General features: G+C 43.9%; 1 protein-coding gene across 5 annotated transcripts in view; it reads left to right on the top strand.

The window, feature by feature from the left end:
• Positions 1–1,436: 1,436 nt before the first annotated feature.
• The window catches only part of CHST8 (carbohydrate sulfotransferase 8), a 446,696-nt gene continuing 423,520 nt past the window's right edge, over positions 1,437–24,612 (top strand). For all 5 annotated transcript variants that reach the window (XM_077288625.1, XM_077288627.1, XM_077288622.1 and 2 more), the window contains exon 1: positions 1,437–1,763. The gene's annotated coding sequence lies outside the window, so the exon portion shown is untranslated. The remainder of the gene's footprint in view (positions 1,764–24,612) is intronic.

Genomic DNA, 24,612 nt, shown 5'->3' with positions numbered 1-24,612 from the left:
ATGGACCTAACTGTATGTTCCCCATCCTGGTATATGCATCTCCCATCCTGGTATATACGTCCCCCATCCTGGTATATACGTCTCCCATCCTGGTATATACGTTCCCCATCCTGGTATATGCGTCTCCCATCCTGGTATATACGTCCCCCATCCTGGTATATGCGTCCCCCATCCTGGTATATACATCTCCCATCCTGGTATATATGTTACCCATCCTGATATATACATCCCCCATCCTGATATATATGTTCCCCATCCTGGTATATGCGTCTCCCATCCTGGTATATATGTTCCCCATCCTGGTATATGCGTCTCCCATCCTGGTATATATGTTCCCCATCCTGGTATATATGTTCCCCATCCTGGTATATATGTTCCCCATCCTGATATATATGTCCCCCATCCTGGTATATACATCTCCCATCCTGGTATATATGTTCCACATCCTGGTATATGCGTCTCCCATCCTGGTATATACATCCCCCATCCTGGTATATACATCTCCCATCCTGGTATATATGTCCCCCATCCTGGTATATGCGTCCCCCATCCTGGTATATGCGTCTCCCATCCTGGTATATATGTTCCCCATCCTGGTATATGCGTCTCCCATCCTGGTATATATGTTCCCCATCCTGGTATATGCGTCTCCCATCCTGGTATATATGTCCCCCATCCTGGTATATATGTTCCCCATCCTGGTATATATGTTCCCCATCCTGGTATATGCGTCTCCCATCCTGGTATATGTGTTCCCTGAAGAAGCTTGGCCGAAACATGCGCGTTGGGGCAGAGGGACTGGACTTTATCACTGCCTTTACTTGCGATTCATTCAGGTAGAACGTCATTTATTTGCCTCCCATTCCCATTATTCCATCCTGAGTGTCCTCTCTCTAGGTCCATCCCCACAGTGGGTTGGTGACAAGGCTTGCCATGATTATCAGCCCTCTGAACAGCATGGAATACTGTCCTTCCTTACTGTTACTATTCTATTTTACACTGAATGAATGCATCCACCTGTTTAAATAGCCAGATACTCGGATCGAGTGACATAAAGTGGTGACATAGGACATCAATCGTGATTATTAGTGCACAAAACCATTTAGCAGCAACATCTGCATAATAAGGTCTTTCCCGCAGATGTAATTGCACTGCTTAGGTACTTTATATTTGCTGCCTTTCGATCTATAGTAAATATTGTTAAGCTACATCATGTAATTATGTTCTAAACCTATGGCATTGCATAGTTATTAAGACATTAAGCTATATAATTACTAATACAATCAGCAAGTAATAATCAGTAATCTGAATATTACACCAGTCTGCAGTGATCCTCTATATGTCTCATTATTATGGGGGATCCCTTTCTGCCGTGAATGGGGCTGCTGTATGTCCTATTTCCAGCCTCCGAGCTGCACTCCATCTCCTAGGCGCGCAGTTCCCACAGACGCCGCGAGAGGGCGCTGCGGGGTAGGACAGAGCAGCCGGCGGGCGCGCGCACTGGGGAGAGGCGCGTGCGTCCTCGTCGCCTCAGCTCATCCCTCCTCGTGTAGCCGGCAGGACCCTGGCAGTGTGTTGTGTCCTGCGGAGCCGAGACCCCCAGAGCGGCGCTCACCGGCGGAGCCCCCCGCGGTCTCACAGACGGGCACTTGTCACAACTTCACTGCATTAGCGCAGAGCTCGGCGCCTGTGAGGGGAGGATGCCACAGCCCAGGAGCGGGCACCACAGACACCGCTGGATGTGACTGGCAGCCCTGCACCAGGTGGGTCCGTGGCGCTGGGGTCACTGGTCTAGCCTGTGTTCTACCCGGCGCACCCCGTGCCCACCTGTCTGTCACTCAGGAACTTTGTGGTGGGCAGCGGGTCAGTCAGTGCCGGGCGCCGGTATCAGCACCGACATCACCGGACAATGGACGTTCTGCTGGGAAAAGTTCCAGAGAATCAGCTGATAACGGGGGCTATGTGTCTGTGGGACCCGGGGAGAGGGGGCACAACGTCCAGAGGAGAAGCTGGCACAGGTGTCACTGACAGGACCGGGGAGAGGGGGCAGAACATCCAGGGCAGGAGCTGGCACAGGTGTCACTGACAGGACCGGGGAGAGGGGGCAGAACATCCAGGACAGGAGCTGGCACAGGTGTCACTGACAGGACCGGGGAGAGGGGGCAGAACATCCAGGACAGGAGCTGGCACAGGTGTCACTGACAGGACCGGGGAGAGGGGGCAGAACATCCAGGGCAGGAGCTGGCACAGGTGTCACTGACAGGACCGGGGAGAGGGGGCAGAACATCCAGGACAGGAGCTGGCACAGGTGTCACTGACAGGACCGGGGAGAGGGGGCAGAACATCCAGGACAGGAGCTGGCACAGGTGTCACTGACAGGACCGGGGAGAGGGGGCAGAACATCCAGGACAGGAGCTGGCACAGGTGTCACTGACAGGACCGGGGAGAGAGGGCAGAACATCCAGGACAGGAGCTGGCACAGGTGTCACTGACAGGACCGGGAAGAGGGGGCAGAACATCCAGGACAGGAGCTGGCACAGGTGTCACTGACAGGACCGGGAAGAGGGGGCAGAACATCCAGGACAGGAGCTGGCACAGGTGTCACTGACAGGACCGGGGAGAGGGGGCAGAACATCCAGGACAGGAGCTGGCACAGGTGTCACTGACAGGACCGGGGAGAGGGGGCAGAACATCCAGGGCAGGAGCTGGCACAGGTGTCACTGACAGGACCGGGGAGAGGGGGCAGAACATCCAGGGCAGGAGCTGGCACAGGTGTCACTGACAGGACCGGGGAGAGGGGGCAGAACATCCAGGACAGGAGCTGGCACAGGTGTCACTGACAGGACCGGGGAGAGGGGGCAGAACATCCAGGACAGGAGCTGGCACAGGTGTCACTGACAGGACCGGGGAGAGGGGGCAGAACATCCAGGACAGGAGCTGGCACAGGTGTCACTGACAGGACCGGGGAGAGGGGGCAGAACATCCAGGGCAGGAGCTGGCACAGGTGTCACTGACAGGACCGGGGAGAGGGGGCAGAACATCCAGGACAGGAGGTGGCACAGGTGTCACTGACAGGACCGGGGAGAGGGGGCAGAACATCCAGGGCAGGAGCTGGCACAGGTGTCACTGACAGGACCGGGGAGAGGGGGCAGAACATCCAGGACAGGAGCTGGCACAGGTGTCACTGACAGGACCGGGGAGAGGGGGCAGAACATCCAGGACAGGAGCTGGCACAGGTGTCACTGACAGGACCGGGGAGAGGGGGCAGAACATCCAGGGCAGGAGCTGGCACAGGTGTCACTGACAGGACCGGGGAGAGGGGGCAGAACATCCAGGGCAGGAGCTGGCACAGGTGTCACTGACAGGACCGGGAAGAGGGGGCAGAACATCCAGGACAGGAGCTGGCACAGGTGTCACTGACAGGACCGGGAAGAGGGGGCAGAACATCCAGGACAGGAGCTGGCACAGGTGTCACTGACAGGACCGGGAAGAGGGGGCAGAACATCCAGGACAGGAGCTGGCACAGGTGTCACTGACAGGACCGGGAAGAGGGGGCAGAACATCCAGGACAGGAGCTGGCACAGGTGTCACTGACAGGACCGGGAAGAGGGGGCAGAACATCCAGGACAGGAGCTGGCACAGGTGTCACTGACAGGACCGGGGAGAGGGGGCAGAACATCCAGGACAGGAGCTGGCACAGGTGTCACTGACAGGACCGGGGAGAGGGGGCAGAACATCCAGGACAGGAGCTGGCACAGGTATCACTGGCAGGACCGGGGAGAGGGGGCAGAACACCCAGAGGAGAAGCTGGCACAGGTATCACTGGCAGGACTCGGGACAGGGGGCAGAACATCCAGAGGAGAAGCTGGCACAGGTATCACTGAGAGGACCGGGGAGAGGGGGCAGAACATCCAGAGGAGTAGCTGGCACAGGTATCACTGACAGGACCGGGGAGATGGGGCAGAACACCCAGAGGAGAAGCTGGCACAGGTATCACTGACAGGACTGGGGAGAGGGGGCAGAACCCCCAGGGCAGGGACTGGCACAGGTATCACTGACAGGACCGGGGAGAGGGGGCAAAACACCCAGGGCAAGAGCTGGCACAGGTATCACTGACAGGACCCAGGGAGAATTGGCTGAACTTCCAGGGCAGTAGCTGGCACAGGTATTACTGACAGGACCCAGGGAGAGGGGGCAGAACTGCCAGGGCAGGGCAGAGGCTGGCACAGGTGCCATTGACAGGCGCGGGCATCGAGGAGAGAGAGGGGGAATTTAGTGCACACAGCACATGACCCTGCTCCAGAAGAATGGGTATCTATCATCTTTCTTTCTCTCCTCTCTCGCTTTTTCTCACTTTTTTCTCTTCCTCTTTCTCTCTATCCATTTATCTCTCTTGCTTTTTCTTTTCTTTGTTTCTCTCGCTTTCTTTTTTTCTCACTCTTTCTCTCTCACCCTTTCCTCTTCGCTTTCCCTATCTCTCTCTATATTATCAGCTGTGCATCTGATTTTAGTTCTGTAACTTCATAACCTCATGATCGGGAATGACTTATGACTGTGTGTGTGTGTGTATATATATATATATAGAGAGAGAGAGAGAGATTATTTTTACTAATTAATCTTTCTAGAATAATATTTAAGTACCGTAGATTATTTCTTGCTTCTCTCTTATCTATCATCTGTCTTTTCCCCACGTATCTAACATCTCTGTCTATTCTCTATCTCTACCCATCTATTTATCTCTATCTCTCTCCTGTGTTTGTCATTTACAATGTTGTTTTTTTGCACATTATTGCCTCACACTAAGAACCTGTCATATCAAAGAGAATTTATGTTACTTGAAAGATTTTTAAAGTTTCTCTTCTCTTTAATGGAGAGTGGCCACAAGTGTCCCAATTAGCTGGACATTTTCATTCTTGGGGTGCGAGATAACATCCCCCTCGTCTGTCTTAGGCCGGCCTCACACTCAACGTATGTAAATATGGTCCGTTTTTTACGGCCGTAATAGGCAGAAAAGTCTCCAAAATAGTGATCCGTATGTCATCCGTAGGCAGGGTGTGTCAGCGTATTTTGCGCATGGCATTTTCCGTATGTAATCCGTATGGCATCCGTACTGCGATATTTTCTCGCAGGCTTGCAAAACCGACATCTAATGGATTTATGTGCTCAAATGTTCGTTAAAACATATATACAGTATATATATGTCATTGAGACACACACACACATATATATATATATATATATATATATATATATATATATATATATATATATATATATATATATATATATATATATATATATATATATATATATACAGGTCCTTCTCAAAAAATTAGCATATAGTGTTAAATTTCATTATTTACCATAATGTAATGATTACAATTAAACTTTCATATATTATAGATTCATTATCCACCAGCTGAAATTTGTCAGGTCTTTTATTGTTTTAATACTGATGATTTTGGCATACAACTCCTGAAAACCCCAAAAACCTGTCTCAATAAATTAGCATATCAAGAAAAGGTTCTCTAAACGACCTATTACCCTAATCTTCTGAATCAACTAATTAACTCTAAACACATGCAAAAGATACCTGAGGCTTTTAAAAACTCTCTACTGGTTCATTACTCAAAACCCCCATCATGGGTAAGACTAGCGACCTGACAGATGTCAAGAAGGCCATCATTGACACCCTCAAGCAAGAGGGTAAGACCCAGAAAGAAATTTCTCAACAAATAGGCTGTTCCCAGAGTGCTGTATCAAGGCACCTCAATGGTAAGTCTGTTGGAAGGAAACAATGTGGCAGAAAACGCTGTACAACGAGAAGAGGTGACCGGACCCTGAGGAAGATTGTGGAGAAGGACCGATTCCAGACCTTGGGGAACCTGAGGAAGCAGTGGACTGAGTCTGGTGTGGAAACATCCAGAGCCACCGTGCACAGGCGTGTGCAGGAAATGGGCTACAGGTGCCGCATTCCCCAGGTAAAGCCACTTTTGAACCATAAACAGCGGCAGAAGCGCCTGACCTGGGCTACAGAGAAGCAGCACTGGACTTTTGCTAAGTGGTCCCAAGTACTTTTTTCTGATGAAAGCAAATTTTGCATGTCATTCGGAAATCAAGGTGCCAGAGTCTGGAGGAAGACTGGGGAGAAGGAAATGCCAAAATGCCTGAAGTCCAGTGTCAAGTACCCACAGTCAGTGATGGTGTGGGGTGCCATGTCAGCTGCTGGTGTTGGTCCACTGTGTTTCATCAAGGGCAGGGTCAATGCAGCTAGCTATCAGGAGATTTTGGAGCACTTCATGCTTCCATCGGCTGAAATGCTTTATGGAGATGAAGATTTCATTTTTCAGCACGACCTGGCACCTGCTCACAGTGCCAAAACCACTGGTAAATGGTTTACTGACCATGGTATTACTGTGCTCAATTGGCCTGCCAACTCTCCTGACCTGAACCCCATAGAGAATCTGTGGGATATTGTGAAGAGAAAGTCCTGGGCCTCCATAACATCTCAGCAGTGTCACAGGCTGCCTCCATGCCACGCCGCATTGAAGCAGTCATTTCTGCCAAAGGATTCCCGACCAAGTATTGAGTGCATAACTGAACATTATTATTTGATGGTTTTTTTGTTTGTTATTAAAAAACACTTTTATTTGATTGGACGGGTGAAATATGCTAATTTATTGAGACAGGTTTTTTGGGTTATCAGGAGTTGTAGGCCAAAATCATCAGTATTAAAACAATAAAAGACCTGACAAATTTCAGTTGGTGGATAATGAATCTATAATATATGAAAGTTTAATTGTAATCATTACATTATGGTAAATAATGAAATTTAACACTATATGCTAATTTTTTGAGAAGGACCTGTGTATATATATATATATATATATATATATATATATATATATATATATATATATATTCTGTATTTATATTTAATTCAGCGCGATATATGTGAAAAGCCGGTAATTCAATTGCCGGCTTTTCATTTCTCCTTCCCAAACCCGACAGGATATGAGACATGGTTTACATACAGTAAACCATCTCATATCCCTTTTTTTTTGCATATTCCACACTACTAATGTTAGTAGTGTGTATGTGCAAAATTTGGCCGCTGTAGCTGCTAAAATAAAGGGTTAAATGGCGGAAAAAATTGGCGTGGGCTCCCGCGCAATTTTCTCCGCCAGAGCGGTAAAGCCAGTGACTGAGGGCAGATATTAATAGCCTAGAGAGGGTCCATGGTTATTGGCCCCCCCCCCGGCTAAAAACATCTGCCCCCAGCCACCCCAGAAAAGGCACATCTGGAGGATGCGCCTATTCTGGCACTTGGCCACTCTCTTCCCACTCCCGTGTAGCAGTGGGATATGGGGTAATGAAGGGTTAATGTCACCTTGCTATTGTAAGCTGACATTAAGCCACATTAATAATGGAGATGTGTCAATTATGACACATATCCATTATTAATCCAATAGTACTAAATGGTTAATAAAACACACACACATTATTAGAAAGTATTTTAATGAAATAAAGACGCAGGTAGTTGTAATATTTTATTAGACTCTTAATCCACCTGAAGACCATCATCCTGAAACAAAGTTAAAAAAACAAACAACAATATTCCATACCTTACGTTATGTCCCACGATGTAAATCCATCTGAAGGGGTTAAATCATTTTACAGCCAGGAGCTGTGCTAATGCACTCTCTCGTGGCTGTAAAAACCCCGGGTACTGAATGGAAAGCAGGGTGACCTGTAGTTACCTTGAGTCGCGGTGATGCGCCCTCTGCTGGATGTCCTCATATGAACTCGAGCGTGAGAATTTTTCCAAGGCTCCAGTTCATGAGGACATCCAGCAGAGGGCGCATCACCGCAACTCAAGGTAAGTACAGGACAATCCCCTGCTTTCCATTCAGTACCCGGGGTTTTACAGGCACCAGCGAGTGCATTAGCACAGCTCCTGGCTGTAAAATGATTTAACCCCTTCAGATGGATTTACATCGTGGGACATAACGACGGAAGGTATGGAATATTGTTGTTTGTTTTTTTAACTTTGTTTCAGGACGATGGTCTTCAGGTGGATTAAGAGTCTAATAAAATATTACAACAACCTGTGTCTTTATTTCATTAAAATACTTTGTAATAATGTGTGTGTGTTTTTTTAACCCTTTAGTACTATTGGATTAATAACACTGGTCAACAGCATTTTTGGTGCCAAAGATATTTCATCGAATTTAGGGTATTTTTGGGGTGCTGATTCTGAATATGTCATCAGTTTTGCCAGATTGGCTCAAGTTTTTGAGATTTTTGGTATCTTATTTATAGCACTTGTTGGTAAATGCAACGCATCATCTCATTAATTTCTTTGGATTAGTACTTGAACTGAGCAGTTCTCAATATAGTTTTGTGTTAATTAGTGTTCTAAAAGTTTGTTCATAGCTTGATTTTTGCACTAACTTTATGTTGTTGTCTGTTTTCCAGTGAAAAGCATGAACTCATCAAGAAGAAGTTGTCTTAACGATCCAGACTCATTCTGTTACATTTGTGGTGAATACACACTGCCAAAACATAGAAGAAACATAACAGACTTCGTAAAAAAAAGTGTATTTTGCCTATTTTGGGGTTATGCTTGGGGACCAAGACAAGTTTTGGGCACCACACATAGTGTGCAAAGCATGTATCGAATTATTACGAAAATGGAGCAAAGGACAAAGAAAAAGCTTCAAATTTGGTGTTCCAATGGTGTGGAGAGAGCTAAAAAATCATCATGATGACTGTTATTTATGGTAAACACAGGTACAGGCACATCTTCACAATGAGGGACAGGCCTTCTTGCAGATTCCATGTTACTCCCATTTTCGTTTCTTATGCTTATTGAATCCTTGCATTTGCACTGCACAGAAATAACAGTCATCATGATGATTTTTTTGCTCTCTCCACACCATTGGAACACCAAATTTGAAGCTTTTTCTTTGTCCTTTGCTCCATTTTCGTAATAATTCGATACATGCTTTGCACACTATGTGTGGTGCCCAAAACTTGTCTTGGTCCCCAAGCATAACCCCAAAATAGGCAAAATACACTTTTTTTACGAAGTCTGTTATGTTTCTTCTATGTTTTGGCAGTGTGTATTCACCACAAATGTAACAGAATGAGTCTGGATCGTTAAGACAACTTCTTCTTGATGAGTTCATGCTTTTCACTGGAAAACAGACAACAACATAAAGTTAGTGCAAAAATCAAGCTATGAACAAACTTTTAGAACACTAATTAACACAAAACTATATTGAGAACTGCTCAGTTCAAGTACTAATCCAAAGAAATTAATGAGATGATGCGTCGCATTTACCAACAAGTGCTATAAATAAGATACCAAAAATCTCAAAAACTTGAGCCAATCTGGCAAAACTGATAGCATATTCAGAATCAGCACCCCAAAAATACCCCAAATTCATTAAAATATTTTGGACACCAGAAAAAAAAATTTTTTTTGTTGACCTGTGTAATGGATAGGTGTCATAATTGACGCCTCTCCATTATTAATTTGGCTTAATGTCACCTTACAATAGTAAGGTGACATTAACCCTTCATTACCCCATATCCCACCTCTACACGGGAGTGGGAAGAGAGTGGCCAAGTGCCAGAATAGGCGCATCTTCCAGATGTGCCTTTTCTGGGGTGGCTGGGGGCAGATGTTTTTAGCCAGGGGGGGCCAATAACCATGGACCCTCTCTAGGCTATTAATATCTGCCCTCAGTCACTGGCTTTACCATTCTGGCGGAGAAAATTGCGCGGGAGCCCACGCCAATTTTTTCCGCGCATTAACCCTTTGTTTTAGCAGCTACAGCGGCCAAATTTTGCACATACACACTACTAACATTAGTAGTGTAGAATATGTAAAAAAAAAAGGGATATGAGATGGTTTACTGTATGTAAACCATGTCTCATACCATGTCGGGTTTGGGAAGGAGAAATGAAAAGCCGGCAATTGAATTACCGGCTTTTCTATAGAACACCGCTGCGTATTTCTCGCAGGTCACACTGCTGGTCCGTGTGTAATCCGTATTTTTCTCGCCCCCATAGACTTTCATTGGCGTTTTTTTTGCGCAATATGGTGACAAATGCAGCATGCTGCGATTTTCTACGGCCGTACAAGACCGTATAATACGGATCAGTATAATACGGCTGAGAGGAGCTGGGCCATAGAGAATCATTGGGCCGTGTGTTATGCGTATTTTACGGACGTAGTTTATGCGCTCATACGTCCGTAAAACTCGCTAGTGTGACGCCGGCCTTATTGTGTATTGATTAGATGTGTTGCATCCTCTTCTGTTCCATGAATGAACATTTCATAGTCAGGGCTCATTCTGACAAGTGTGTTTTGGTCCATGTAACGTCTGACGGCTTCTGTCCATTAACAGATGGATATTTTTGGATGTAGCTTGCAAAAATGATCACTTTTGAAAATTACTATTTAATAAAATCTGCAGCTGTTCTTGAGATATTAACAATTTTCTCTTGTTTACAATGTGTTGCTTAGGAGACCGACCACTGCTGCTGTCTAGCTTGTAAGCACTGCGCTGAAGCTAGCCAGGATTAGGAGGTGACAGGGACTGCAAGCTCCATAGACTAGAGCCTGCAAGCGCTGCACATGTTCTGATGTCTAGCAGCGATGGTCGGTCTCCAAAGCAATGAATGGTAAGGCTATGTGCACATGTTGCGGATTAGGCTTAGGAATTTCTGGTGTGGATTCTGTCTCTCCTGGCAGAAAACGCACCTGCGTTTTTTTGTGCGGTTCCGCAGCATTTTTTTGTGCGTTTTTGCTGCGGTTTTCTTGCGGATTTGCTGTGGTTTTTACCCCTGCTGTTTTCTATAATGGAGTGGGTACAAAAACGCTGCAGATTCACAAAAAATAATTGACATGCTATTTCTTTAAAACCGCAGCGTTTCCGCAAAGTGTGCACAGCATTTTTTTTTTTCATTGATTTACATTGTACTGTAAATCAATTGCGGATCTGCAGCGTTTCTGCACCTCAAAAAACGCTGCGGATCCGCAGCAAATCCGCAACGTGTGCCCATACCCTTAAGAAAAGTGTTAATATCGCGAGAATTGCTTTACATTTTAAGAATCAGGAAAATTGCTTTTATCTACAAGCACAATCCAACAATACTCATTTATGAAGATGGGATTAACCCTTTAAGTTCGAATGCATACAAGAAGTTTTCCAGACAGACCATCAAGCTATATCTACTCGGCGATATTGTGCAAATTTTATTTTCAACTTAATGTCTGCATATTGGCTGTTGGGTCACAAGAACAACTTAAACTAGCAAGGTTTCGATGTTTGATAGTTCTGTTGCAGGCACATGCGTCAGCGTCGCCACTTGACCATCGTTAGATGCGATATTGCAGTGCCAGGTTGTGATCTTCATGGCGCGTTTTTCTATATACATGTATTTTTAGCCTCGGTCTGTTCTCACAGCTATGAGTAATCCTCTCCTTTCTATAATAGCTATTGTTGAGCATAAACTTATGGATATGCTTAATTATGCAAACGAGGATATAAAGTATGCCATTTCCATGTAGTAGCATAAAGTCCAGATAAATACCGTATGTAAACAAACTTTATTAACAATTTATTACAGGTTTAAAATGAGCAGAGGGAAGTGGTCCCCGTGCTGTACTCAGCACGCACCTACAGAAACGGGGTATGTGCCTGTAGTATATATATGCCCACATTATAGCCAAGGCTAGTATAACAGAAAATTAAAGTGACTGTGCATAGGATTCAAAGAAGCCTGCATTGGACACACAGGTCCATAAGATTAGCTGACAAGCATATTTCATACTAAGTATATAATACTATACATACCAGGTAATGTGGAAACAAGTCACGGCGTGGATTGGCACTTCACCCCTGTATCCCCCGACGCACGTTTCGGCTATCGCCTTTCTCAAGGCCTTACCCCTTGAGAAAGGCGATAGCCGAAACGTGCGTCGGGGGATACAGGGGTGAAGTGCCAATCCACGCCGTGACTTGTTTCCACATTACCTGGTATGTATAGTATTATATACTTAGTATGAAATATGCTTGTCAGCTAATCTTATGGACCTGTGTGTCCAATGCAGGCTTCTTTGAATCCTATGCACAGTCACTTTAATTTTCTGCTATACTAGCCTTGGCTATAATGTGGGCATATATATACTACAGGCACATACCCCCTGTTTCTGTAGGTGCGTGCTGAGTACAGCACGGGGACCACTTCCCTCTGCTCATTTTAAACCTGTAATAAATTGTTAATAAAGTTTGTTTACATATTTATCTGGACTTTATGCTGCTTCTTTTTCCTTTGGTTGTTGATTAATTTAGGCAGTGGTCCTATATGTTCCTGCCCTTGGTCCCAGTTTTTCTGTACTGAATATACCCTATCTGGGTTTAAATACTATGTTGGTGACCTTATATTGTTCCACCTTAGTGTTTTACTCATTTCCATGTAGTGCAGCACCTTGGGGCATTGCCCGGAAATGTCATTTTGCTGCCCTGGCTGAAACGTATAATGTGTCCAGTAAGTCGTAAAATGTTACAGGGCAGTAAATCAGTCCAGTTGTTGAGAGTTCAATGTATTGGTGGCCAAACAGCAGCTGTTCTTGTTCCTTTATCATCCTATTGTCTTAAATAGCATCCCCCACCCCCTAAACATAGAAAAAGACCACCTGATTTATCTTTTCTGCCCTTAAATCATTTTATCCCTACACACTCTTGATTTTCCTTTTCCTACCACATCATTCCAAGAATTTACTGTTCCTTCAGTAAAGTAATGTTATCACATTATTCCTTGTGTTTCCTCCAACTATTTTTTTTATTAGTTTCCTAAAATTAATAAAACATATATTGTTCCTGACTTGTCCTCATCTGATAATGACAACCCCTTTAAAATGTTATCTATCCCCAGAACAAGTGCTACGTTGTTGGGGTCCCACTGCTTGTATCCCCAGATCACAAGAGTCCCCCATTTGAATGGGGAGGTAGTCCTCAATGTGCAAAGTCTATGGAAATGACAGGGCGATGAATATATTGTGCGTTTTGACGTCTCATATGTTCAATGCACAAAAATAAGCCCTCTGCGTCTTGAGCTATATTCACATGTTGCTGTGTTTTTTTTAATGCAAATTTTAAGCTGCGTTTTACAGTACCGGAAAAAGCTATGAGATTTCAGAAATCTCATGCACTCACATTGTTTTTTTTTTTTTCTTGACTGAATTGGAAAACTGCTGCGTTTTTGCAAACTGTGCAGCATGTGACTTCTTTCAGTGTTTTTGCGGGATTTTTTGACCCATAGAAAGCAATGGTTAAGGGCAAAAACGCAGCAAAAAAAAAACTCGCGTATCCGGTTCTGCTGCTTTTTTTTTTTTGGTGCAAAAACCTTAAATAAGTTGAATCATGTTTTTTTTGGGGGGTGTGGGGGTCACTAAACTTTATCAGCTTGCGCAGGAGACAACAAAAACGCAGCAAAACCTGCTTTTTGTATCCTCTTCTTTACTGCCAAAGAGAGCAAGTTTTGCCTGCAGAAAAAAAATGCAGTAAAAACGTAATTGTGTGAACATAACCTTAGACTACGTTCTCGCGATGAGCTGTTGGTGTGTTTTTGATGTTGCAGATTTTCTGCACCCATTAAATAGACTACTTGTATTTGCAGCTTAAAAACACACCAAAAACTTATCTTAGGAATGTAGACTCACAGTTCCAGCAAAGTGAATGGGATGTATAGAAATCACTGTGCTTTTTTAATTAATTAATTCATTTTTTTTGTTTACACTGCGTAAACTGACCATGCTGTGGTTGATTGAAATCCACAACATTCCAATTTTTCATGCCGATACGTTCATTGAGTTTTATTTGTGGATTTTACCTATAGAGTTGCATTAGATGCGGAAAATCAGCAGATAAAAAAAAGTACCTATCAGGAGGTATCCAATGCAAAGCAGCTTTGTGTAAAACATGACATTCGAAAAGAAAAACATCTGCGCCAAAAAAGAGCGAATAGGTGCAGAAAATCTTCGACACCAAAAACTCACCAAATAGCCTAGTTGCAGTACATGCTTTCTGCCTCCCTTATCATATTATATTATATATTTCTTGCTTTACAGGAATATTCTCTTTTAATCTACATACCCTCCACCCTTTGGCACAGTGGCAGCTGTTAAAGTGAAATCAATGTCAGAGAATAGGGGTTTTTTTTAATTAAAAATTCAGCTATCGCAACATTTCGAGGGGGTTTCCATCCCCTTCCATTCCTTCTTATGGGCTGAGAGTTGACTCTGTTTAATTAAAAAAGAAGTACGCAACCGCTTTATAAGCCCCATAGATGTCTGAAGTTTATAAAGCCAGATCCCCTGAAGGTAGAAGCAGTAAACTTTTCTCCAACTCCAAGGACCTCTGCTGCTTGCTTGTTTGTTTATTATACCTGGATCTAGAGGGAATTGTGCTTTTAATCCCGTAGCCGGGAGCTGTGTACTCGGCAAAACCAATGAGTTTTCTAGTTTTCTCTCCGCAACCAAGGCCCTATATATTTTTTTTTCATCCCATTGCTGTAATACACCATGAAATATGATAGATTTTTATTGGATGATAGTGCAGATTACAAGTCACAGGCAGTGGTGTCAGGTGTGAATTCTCTGCTGGAGATGATAGTTTTAATGAAAGGCTCGCTGACACCTGCTACCTGGAAGTCTATGGAGCTAAAGACTGATGGATTGTGGAGGCTCTGCTCACAAATGTGTGGATGAAGTGTAAAAAGGCTTTATGTCCGTACAGAGGAATCAGTGTATGTTCTGCAGCTTTATAATAAACTTTGCTTCAGTTTCTCACCATTCTTCAAAATCTCACCTGGTGTTTTTGCAGCGTTTGTTTTTTTTTTTGGTACTTTTTTTTGTTGTTGCCTTTTTCTGTACGTTTTTCAAGCAGAAAGCGTTTCTACTTTTGTTTTTCTTTTTTTTGGTTGGGTGTCTGTGTCGTTTCTTTAGGTTTTTTTTTCCTATGGTTTTGGATGCTTGCTGGTTTCTGGAGGTTTTTTGTGACACTTTTTTTTGTCTTTTTGCGTTTATTTATTTTTTCACTCCTTTGAATAATGAAGAAACTGCTAGCATTTTATTTTAAAGCAAAAACGATGATAAAATGCTCCAAAAGTTGTCCTCGGCAACTTCCAGATGTCTTTGGAGCTTTCACATTGCCTTGTATCGTGAAGTATAGAGTGTCTTCTGAGGGGAAAAAGCCAGAAGAATGGTCGGGTCGCATCTTTTAACCACTTGGTGTTTTTAGAAACCTGAAGTATCTAAAAGGAATTCCAAAACCTGTACATATCAGTAGCACGTCGATTTTATATAGAAATACGTATGTTCATTCTTTCGGCATTTTCTAGTTGGTTTTTCAGGTGAAATCTGTCTGAAAAAGATGTCATGTGCATCATGAGACACTCAGTTCGCACCCGAGCATGCTGAGATGATAACACCTTATCCGAGCACGTTCACTCATCACTAATGGTTAGGCATTAGCTTTATCAGACACGGTTACATGTACTCATGATTTTTGCTACAGGAGAAACGTGTGGCCACCTGTATCTTCTTGCATTTATTTTTTTATGTTCCACGTGGATTCAGCACTCACTTTCGCAGGTTTGTTTTTTTTTTTCTAGAGGGGATGTGTAGACCTGGCAGAGGATTTACGTTCAGAAGCATCCACACATTTGTAATGATTTATCGATAAAATCTGCATATACTTACCCTCGTTCACATGCATCGTACTGTAACATATTGCAAATATTCAGTAAGTGTCTTCCGAGGGTTTGTATTTTCATGGGGCAGATTAGATGCAGAAATTTCTGCAGCTGAAAATTCAGATCCAAACATGTAAATAGGATTGTTTTTGCAGAATGCTTAGTTTTTTTTACAAGCTTCATTCAGATGAATGAAATTTCTACAACAAATCTTACACACATAAATTTGCACGTTGTGTATTTTGTGCAGATTTTACACACAAAATCCACAGTATTCTACAGTACTAGCCAAGCAGATGAGTTTTAACTTAATCTCCTCCACATGCTCCATTTCTTTTGTGCAAAATTAGTTTTTATTCCATTTTTTAAATCTACAGCAACGTCTTTTCAGATCGCAGCATGTCCGTGTTACCTGCGGCGACGCTGCGTCGCCGCAAGTAATATCACAGGGCCCTATGCGAGGGTGCAATGATCCCGGATGTGTACAGTTAACACATCCGGCATCATCGCGTCCCAGAAAGGGGGCGGGGCTTAGCGCCGAGCGGCTTCGCCGCTCCGGCGATACCGCCGGCCATCCTGACCGTGGACACGCACCCTTAGGGTATGTGTCCATGTTCAGGATTGCATCAGGATTTGGTCAGGATTTTACGTCAGTATTTGTAAGCCAAAACCAGGAGTGGGTGATAAATGCAGAAGTGGTGCATATGTTTCTATTATACTTTTCCTCTAATTGTTCCACTCCTGGTTTTGGCTTACAAAAACTGATGAAAAATCCTGACCAAATCCTGATGCAATCCTGAACGTGGACACATACCCTTAGGCCTTGTTCCATTTATTAATGGCTAATTCTCATCAGCAGTTTGGATTAAAAAGAAAAAAAAGTAAATCAGTCCCTGAAAAAAAAAAGACATAAACATGCCCACAGATTTTAATGGGTACATGTTTTATCTGAGAAGAATGCGGATTGAACACGTACTTTGAAAATGGACATTTGAATGAGGCTTTGAAGGGATGTCACTTTTCAGAAAAGTTTTTCTATAAGCTCTTAGTTAAAGAAAAAAAAAGGGCTTTCCTCACCATCCACAGGTCCAGTCTCTGCCACTGCTAGGTCCATCAAGTTAAACCTTTGGGTAGACTGAACCTGGGGGGACTCGCAGCCAGTCACCCATGCTGGCACTGGCCCAGCCTCAAACTGCGTAACGGCCGCGATCCGACGAGAGCAGGCACGCCTGCCATATACATTGACAAAGCTACTGGGCTCAGTTATTGTCTGCTTCAGCCAACAACAGACATCGGGAGCGGCAGCGGAGACTAGGAGCCGGACCCAGGGAGAGTGAGCGCAACGGACATCGGGAGCTGCAGCAGAGACTCCGAGCCGGACCCAGGGAGGGTGAGCACAACAGACATCGGGAGCTGCAGCAGAGACTCTGAGCCGGACCCAGGGAGGGTGAGCACAACAGACATCGGGAGCTGCAGCAGAGACTCCGAGCCGGACCCAGGGAGGGTGAGCACAACAGACATCGGGAGCTGCAGCAGAGACACTGAGAGGGACCCAGGGAGGGTGAGCATCTCAGAAGTGCAATTTTGCGTAAAAAAAACCACAGATAAGTTGCATTGAGTTTATATAAAAATTCTGGACGGGACGAAAGTAAGGCTACAATGGTCTTTTTGCAGTTTCAGTAGCTCGTGGGTGGCGCTTTGATCCCACCGACAATCAATAGGGGCAATGTCAGTCTGTATCCCTTGCACCATTTTTGATGAATGTCCCTGAATGGAGCAGACGTCATTTTGTCCTATATCAAGTTGGCCTTAATCTAGATGAGTTGGGCCTCGTTCAGACGACCATTTCTCATGGATAAAAAGTGTACTCATTATAATCATTGGTGATGTTCACATGTCCGTTTATTGTTTTGTTTTTGCGGACCAAATGTTGCCCCTCCAAAAAAATTACGGTAAGATAATTTCTGACTTGAGTCACAGATCTTACTCGCCCATTCACGTGAAAAATAAATGAATAAGGACGTCCTCAGTTTACTGTTTAATTGGCAGGAGAAACTTGGGGGGGGGGGGGATTTCATAAGAAAAAAACAGATGCCGCACTTATGGAAAAAGGGGAAAAAACGGACACATAGACCAAAAATGGATGAAAAATGGTAATTTTGGGGGGGTTTTGTATGTAAACAAGCAGATGACTTAAGATGACTTTTTTCTTCAGATAATTCCTTTAGACCATATTTAAGCCTCAGCTGTGTCTGTTAACTTGGCGCATTTTTTTTTGACTCTCCAAAGGCGCATTTTTTTTACTCTCCAAAGCTACATGTGACCCATTGGGGCGTGTGTGTCACAAATCTTGTTAGTGTAAGAATAAATGAGACAAATATTTCTCCCCATTTTTTTTTTTTTATATTAACTGGGGGTCCTGGCTGTCAGACCCTCATCAATAGAACATGTGATCGCACTCTGTCATCTAGGTCTCATGTCCTAAAGAAAAGTTGCCCATAGCAACCAATCAGAGAACAGCTTTCATTCTCCCAGAGCTCTTTAAAAAATGAAACCTGAGTTGTGATTGGTTGCTATGGGCAACTGCAGCGGTTTTGATAAATTCTCCTTTAAACAGTATTGGGTCCGTGAGCCCGATGTCCGCGCAGGCCTAAAGTGGATAGCTGTGATGGCAGCTCAGGTGGAAGGGGTTAAAGACTGCAAAACAAATCCCTCAGGAGTTGAGTGTTACACAAGACAGACAATTAAAATCCGTATCCTTGCACCTGATGCTGCGGCGTCCGACCCTTCTCTTCCTTGTTAGTTGTGTTTTCTCCTCATGGTAGAAAGTGCAGAAGTGAGAGCGCGATCACATGGCCGACTTAATTATTTATGGCCACACATCAATCAAAGAAGCACGGATAATTTATTTATACATCGCCATGACCGGGCGCAGAGGATGCCGCTGCCTCATCCTGCGGCTGCAAAGGCCAAATTGTCAGCACACATGAACTAAACAGGTCATGTTTTTTTCTTAATTCTCATATTTTTCCAGGATTATTTTTTTCGTACCCATTTTGACCCATATCCCCAGTTTTTTTTTTTTTTTAAATTTTTAAGCATTTTGGGCTTATATTACAATTTTTTTTATTGTTTACGCATTTTGATTCTTTATTCCCATTTGTGATTTTTTTTTAAACTCATTTTGACCCCTTAATCCCACTTATTAATTTTTTTTGCACATCTTTCACCCTTATTCCCATTCATGATTTTTTTTTTTTAATCCCAGCAAAGAGCCTGTTTTTAGGCTTACAGTTTCTCAAAAAAATATATGACCTCTTTTTACATGGTTGTATTCAGGGGAACATAGGAGCGTATTCACATATGGCAAAGTAGCAGAAAAACCCCATAAACCCCCTTCCCAGCCAGGCTGATTTTTAATTTCCCACCCCCTTTCCCGACCAGGCTGATTTTTAATTTCCCATCCCCTTTCCCGACCAGGCTGATTTTTAATTTCTTCACTTTTTCTTTTCTCTTCCCTTTTCGCCGTCAACATGGCTTTATTTGGCCTTTTTATTAGGACAACATTAATTTTACCATATATAGTGTACTGAAAAATAAGTGAAAAAAATTAAAGTTGGGTGAATTGGTGGGAAAAAAAACAAAAACATTCCACCACTTTTTAAGTCTTTTTTTGTTGTGCTGTAAAAATGATCTAGCAACATGATTCTCCGGGTCAGTGCAATTACTAGGATACCAAACATATAACAATTTTATTTGTTTGAGTTTTGTTCTTCGTGCGGAGCCGCAGTTTTAATTAATATCATTTTTTGGGTACATATAACATTTTGAGTACTTTTTATTGCATTTTTTGGTATGTGTAGACTTATATTTTGACACCATAGCAAATGTTTTTTTTATTGGGGAGTGGGGGTGATTCAAACTTTTTTTTTTATATATATATATATATATGGTCTTTACAGCTTATTTATTAGTCAACTTTTTTATTTTCAATTTTTTTTTAGTCTCCCTTAGGCTACGGTCACACTCAGTATGTAGTCAGTATTTTACATCAGTATTTGTAAGCCAAAACTAGGAGTGGAACAAACAAGAGGGGAAAGCTATAATAGAAACAAATCACCAAGTCTGTATTTTTGACCCACTCCTGGTTGATGTGAAATACTGACCAAATACTGATAGTGTGACCGTAGACTTAAGGATATGAACATGTGACTGTTCTATCATTTGTACTGTAAACTTTAATATTACAATATTGTACTATATGGTAAAATTACTAATCTCCTATGAAGCCCGGCCATAGCAGCACCAAGATATCGATGAAGGGGGCTTTCAGTAGGCTGCCATGGCTGCCCATCTACTCCTTGTGATTGTGCCAGACAATCCCGCTATTTAAATGCTGTTGTCCATAATTGACAGTGCCATTTAAGTAGCTGTAATCTGAGCTAGCTCCTGTTGCTGCTGTTAAATACAGATAGTGGCTGCATAATACAGTCACAGCTTCCCGGTTAACTAGGTACATGTCACTTATTGAAGCTATTTTTTTGCATGTTTGGTTGTGTAAATAATTTAATTGGTGGCATTCTGTAAGTGATTTTCATGTGGATTTCAGAGCTAAAATCCGTATGACAAACTCTGTGATCATAAATCTGCAGCGCTTGTAGGTCCGTGCGATAATGTTCACATTTGTATATATGCCAATGTCTCAGGGGGTTGTCCACCTCTGGGGACAATTTTTTTCCCTATATTAAAATGCATATTATTAGGGCTAAAAATCTTTGGTTTCATTAAAAATTGTGCACTGTTTGGTCTTCTATAGCCCCTGTGCTGCACTGTCTATTGCTGGCTGCAATAAATTAACTTTGAATTTATTTAGCCTGAAATAATAAGGAATTTGTAACTTTTTTTTTTATCTTTAATATACTTGGACCCCCAGTTGAAAATGAAATCCAGCTAGTGCTTATATTGCATGCATTTGGGCACGTGTATGCAGGGTTGTGTAGGGTTCTCTACTCATGGCAGCTCTGTGATCAAAACACCAACAGTACTAATCTGTCTACTCTGTCTATTCATTGTACTGATGCATTGTGACAACATGTTACTAAGCAGAGCTTCTGTAGGTCTGTATGGTTTTCAGCCTCTGGACGTAAAGTATATTTCTATTCATTGAGAAGAAGCCGAGCTCTTCAACGTCATGAAGAATTCGAACACAAAAAGTATATCAAGAAGTTTGGTAGCTTATTACAAGAAATGAAGGGTGTTTCCATCTCAGATATTTCTGAAATTGTGGCACACGGGGACTCCCAGCGGCGCCAAACAGCTCCTGTGCATATGACATGGTTGGTCTTTATAGAGTTATTAGAGGTTGTGCAGGAATAGAAAAACATGGCTGCTTTCTTGCTGAAACAGTGCCATGGTGGAAGCTGAACACCATTAAATTGAATAGTGTTTAGTTGAACCCATGGATATGAGGGCAAGGAAAATATTTTGTTCTTTTTAGTGCGTTAGACATTCAGAAGCTTTTCTGAAATCCCATCCTAAATAAATAGGCATGAGCGAAGTGTTGGTCTTTTCATTGCAGATATAACAGCTTCCGCTCTTCTGGGAAGGTTTTCTTTAAGATGTAGCAGGCATCTGTGGTCATGTTTGGACTCCGCAGTTATGGAGTCAGCAGAAATGTCAGGAATGGACTTGACACCTATTGCAAGATCACGCTGGTATCAGGAATTCATAGCTATTTGGACAAACTGCCCACCAATAGGCACAGAATAACCTTAAATAGTATTCATGCATATTCTCTGCCTATTGCTGTGCGGTTCCCCCAAATATCTACAAATTCCAGATGTTCAACGGAACATAAACGGTCTCCTGTATGGAACAAGCGCCCTGTCCTAGTGTTACATTACTCAAGAGTTGTGCAGTCTGCCCAGTTTGTGCTTTATCTTGGTATCAGTGAGCTCTTTACCATCGGCCATTCTGTCACACACTAGTAAAATCAGACGACATGATGTGGGGCTGGATGTTATACACCGGGGGCAATGGAGCCAGATGTTATACACCGGGGGTCTGTGGGTCCGCATGTTATACACCGGGAGTCTATGGGGCTGGATGTTATACACCGGGGGTCTATGGGGCCGGATGTTATACATCAGCGGTCTATGGGGCCGGATGTTATACACCGGCGGTCTATGGGGCCGGATGTTATACACCGGGGGTCTATGGGGCCGGATGTTATACACCGGGGGTCTATGGGGCCAGATGTTATACACCGGGGTCTATGGGGCCGGAGGTTATACATTGGGGGTCTATGAGGCCGGATATAATATACTGGGAGTCTATGGGGCCGGAGGATATACAGCGGGGGTCTATGGGGCCGGATGTTATACATCGGGGAGGCAATCCCTGCAGATCGGACACCATTTTCAACATGACTGGTTCACTTTTAATTTGCCTTTTCATTTTAACTTGTGCAGTGTTATACAGTAAGAGCATCTATATCTCAGTGTAATCACTGTAGTGATTGCAGGTTTTTATTAATTTTACTGCTTCTTGATATAACCTGTAGATTATTGGGAACTATATTAATATGGCCACTAGGGGAACTGTTCCTTCATTTTCTATGGCAGAACTTCACACTGGTGGGAAACGTACAAAGTACCATAACTTGGATAGAAAAAATGGCAACCATTAAATACCGTAACTGCATTTAGTAAATCAGCTCTCAGTGTATAGAATGGTTACATACAGGTCCTTCTCAAAAAATTAGCATATAGTGTTAAATTTCATTATTTACCATAATGTAATGATTACAATTAAACTTTCATATATTATACATTCATTATCCACCAACTGAAATTTGTCAGGTCTTTTATTGTTTTAATACTGATGATTTTGGCATACAACTCCTGATAACCCAAAAAACCTGTCTCAATAAATTAGCATATCAAGAAAAGGTTCTCTAAATGACCTATTACCCTAAAGGCCCCGTCTCACACAGCGACGCTGCAGCGATACAGACAACGATGCTGATCGCTGCAGCGTCGCTGTGTGGTCGCTGGGGAGCTGTCACACAGACCGCTCTCTCCAGCGACCAACGATCAGGGGAACGACTTCGGCATCGTTGAAACTGTCTTCAACGATGCCGAAGTCCCCCTGCAGCACCCGGGTAACCAGGGTAAACATCGGGTTACTAAGCGCAGGGCCGCGCTTAGTAACCCGATGTTTACCCTGGTTACCAGCGTAAGTGTAAAAAAAACAAACAGTACATACTCACCATCTGTTGCTCGTCAGGTCCCTTGGCGTCTGCTTCCTGCTCTGACTGAGCCGCCGCACAGTGAGAGCAGAGCGCAGCGGTGACGTCACTGCTGTGCTCTCACTTTACGGCGGCTCAGTCAGAGCAGGAAGCAGACGCCAAGGGACCTGACGGGCAACAGATGGTGAGTATGTACTGTTTGGTTTTTTTTACACTTACGCTGGTAACCAGGGTAAACATCGGGTTACTAAGCGCGGCCCTGCGCTTAGTAACCCGATGTTTACCCTGGTTACCAGTGAAGACATCGCTGGATCGGTGTCACACACACCGATTCAGCGATGTCAGCGGGGCCTCAACGACCAAAAAAAGGTCCAGGTAATTCTGACACGACCAGCGATCTCGCAGCAGGGGCCTGATCGCTGGTACGTGTCACACATAGCGAGATCGCTACTGAGGTCGCTGTTGCGTCACAAAACTTGTGACTCAGCAGCGATCTCGCTAGCGATCTCGCTATGTGAGACGGGGCCTTAATCTTCTGAATCAACTAATTAACTCTAAACACATGCAAAAGATACCTGAGGCTTTTAAAAACTCCCTGCCTGGTTCATTACTCAAAACCCCCATCATGGGTAAGACTAGCGATCTGACAGATGTCAAGAAGGCCATCATTGACACCCTCAAGCAAGAGGGTAAGACCCAGAAAGAAATTTCTCAACAAATAGGCTGTTCCCAGAGTGCTGTATCAAGGCACCTCAATGGTAAGTCTGTTGGAAGGAAACAATGTGGCAGAAAACGCTGTACAACGAGAAGAGGTGACCGGACCCTGAGGAAGATTGTGGAGAAGGACCGATTCCAGACCTTGGGGAACCTGAGGAAGCAGTGGACTGAGTCTGGTGTGGAAACATCCAGAGCCACCGTGCACAGGCGTGTGCAGGAAATGGGCTACAGGTGCCGCATTCCCCAGGTAAAGCCACTTTTGAACCATAAACAGCGGCAGAAGCGCCTGACCTGGGCTACAGAGAAGCAGCACTGGACTGTTGCTAAGTGGTCCCAAGTACTTTTTTCTGATGAAAGCAAATTTTGCATGTCATTCGGAAATCAAGGTGCCAGAGTCTGGAGGAAGACTGGGGAGAAGGAAATGCCAAAATGCCTGAAGTCCAGTGTCAAGTACCCACAGTCAGTGATGGTGTGGGGTGCCATGTCAGCTGCTGGTGTTGGTCCACTGTGTTTCATCAAGGGCAGGGTCAATGCAGCTAGCTATCAGGAGATTTTGGAGCACTTCATGCTTCCCTCGGCTGAAATGCTTTATGGAGATGAAGATTTCATTTTTCAGCACGACCTGGCACCTGCTCACAGTGCCAAAACCACTGGTAAATGGTTTACTGACCATGGTATTACTGTGCTCAATTGGCCTGCCAACTCTCCTGACCTGAACCCCATAGAGAATCTGTGGGATATTGTGAAGAGAAAGTTGAGAGACGCAAGACCCAACACTCTGGATGAGCTTAAGGCCGCTATTGAAGCATCCTGGGCCTCCATAACATCTCAGCAGTGTCACAGGCTGATTGCCTCCATGCCACGCCGCATTGAAG

Source organism: Ranitomeya variabilis, chromosome 2 (genome assembly GCF_051348905.1).
Source record: "Ranitomeya variabilis isolate aRanVar5 chromosome 2, aRanVar5.hap1, whole genome shotgun sequence".
Classification (NCBI taxonomy): domain Eukaryota; kingdom Metazoa; phylum Chordata; class Amphibia; order Anura; family Dendrobatidae; genus Ranitomeya; species Ranitomeya variabilis.
Note: the sequence above shows the minus strand (reverse complement) of the source record. Positions and strands in the feature narration are given on the sequence as shown.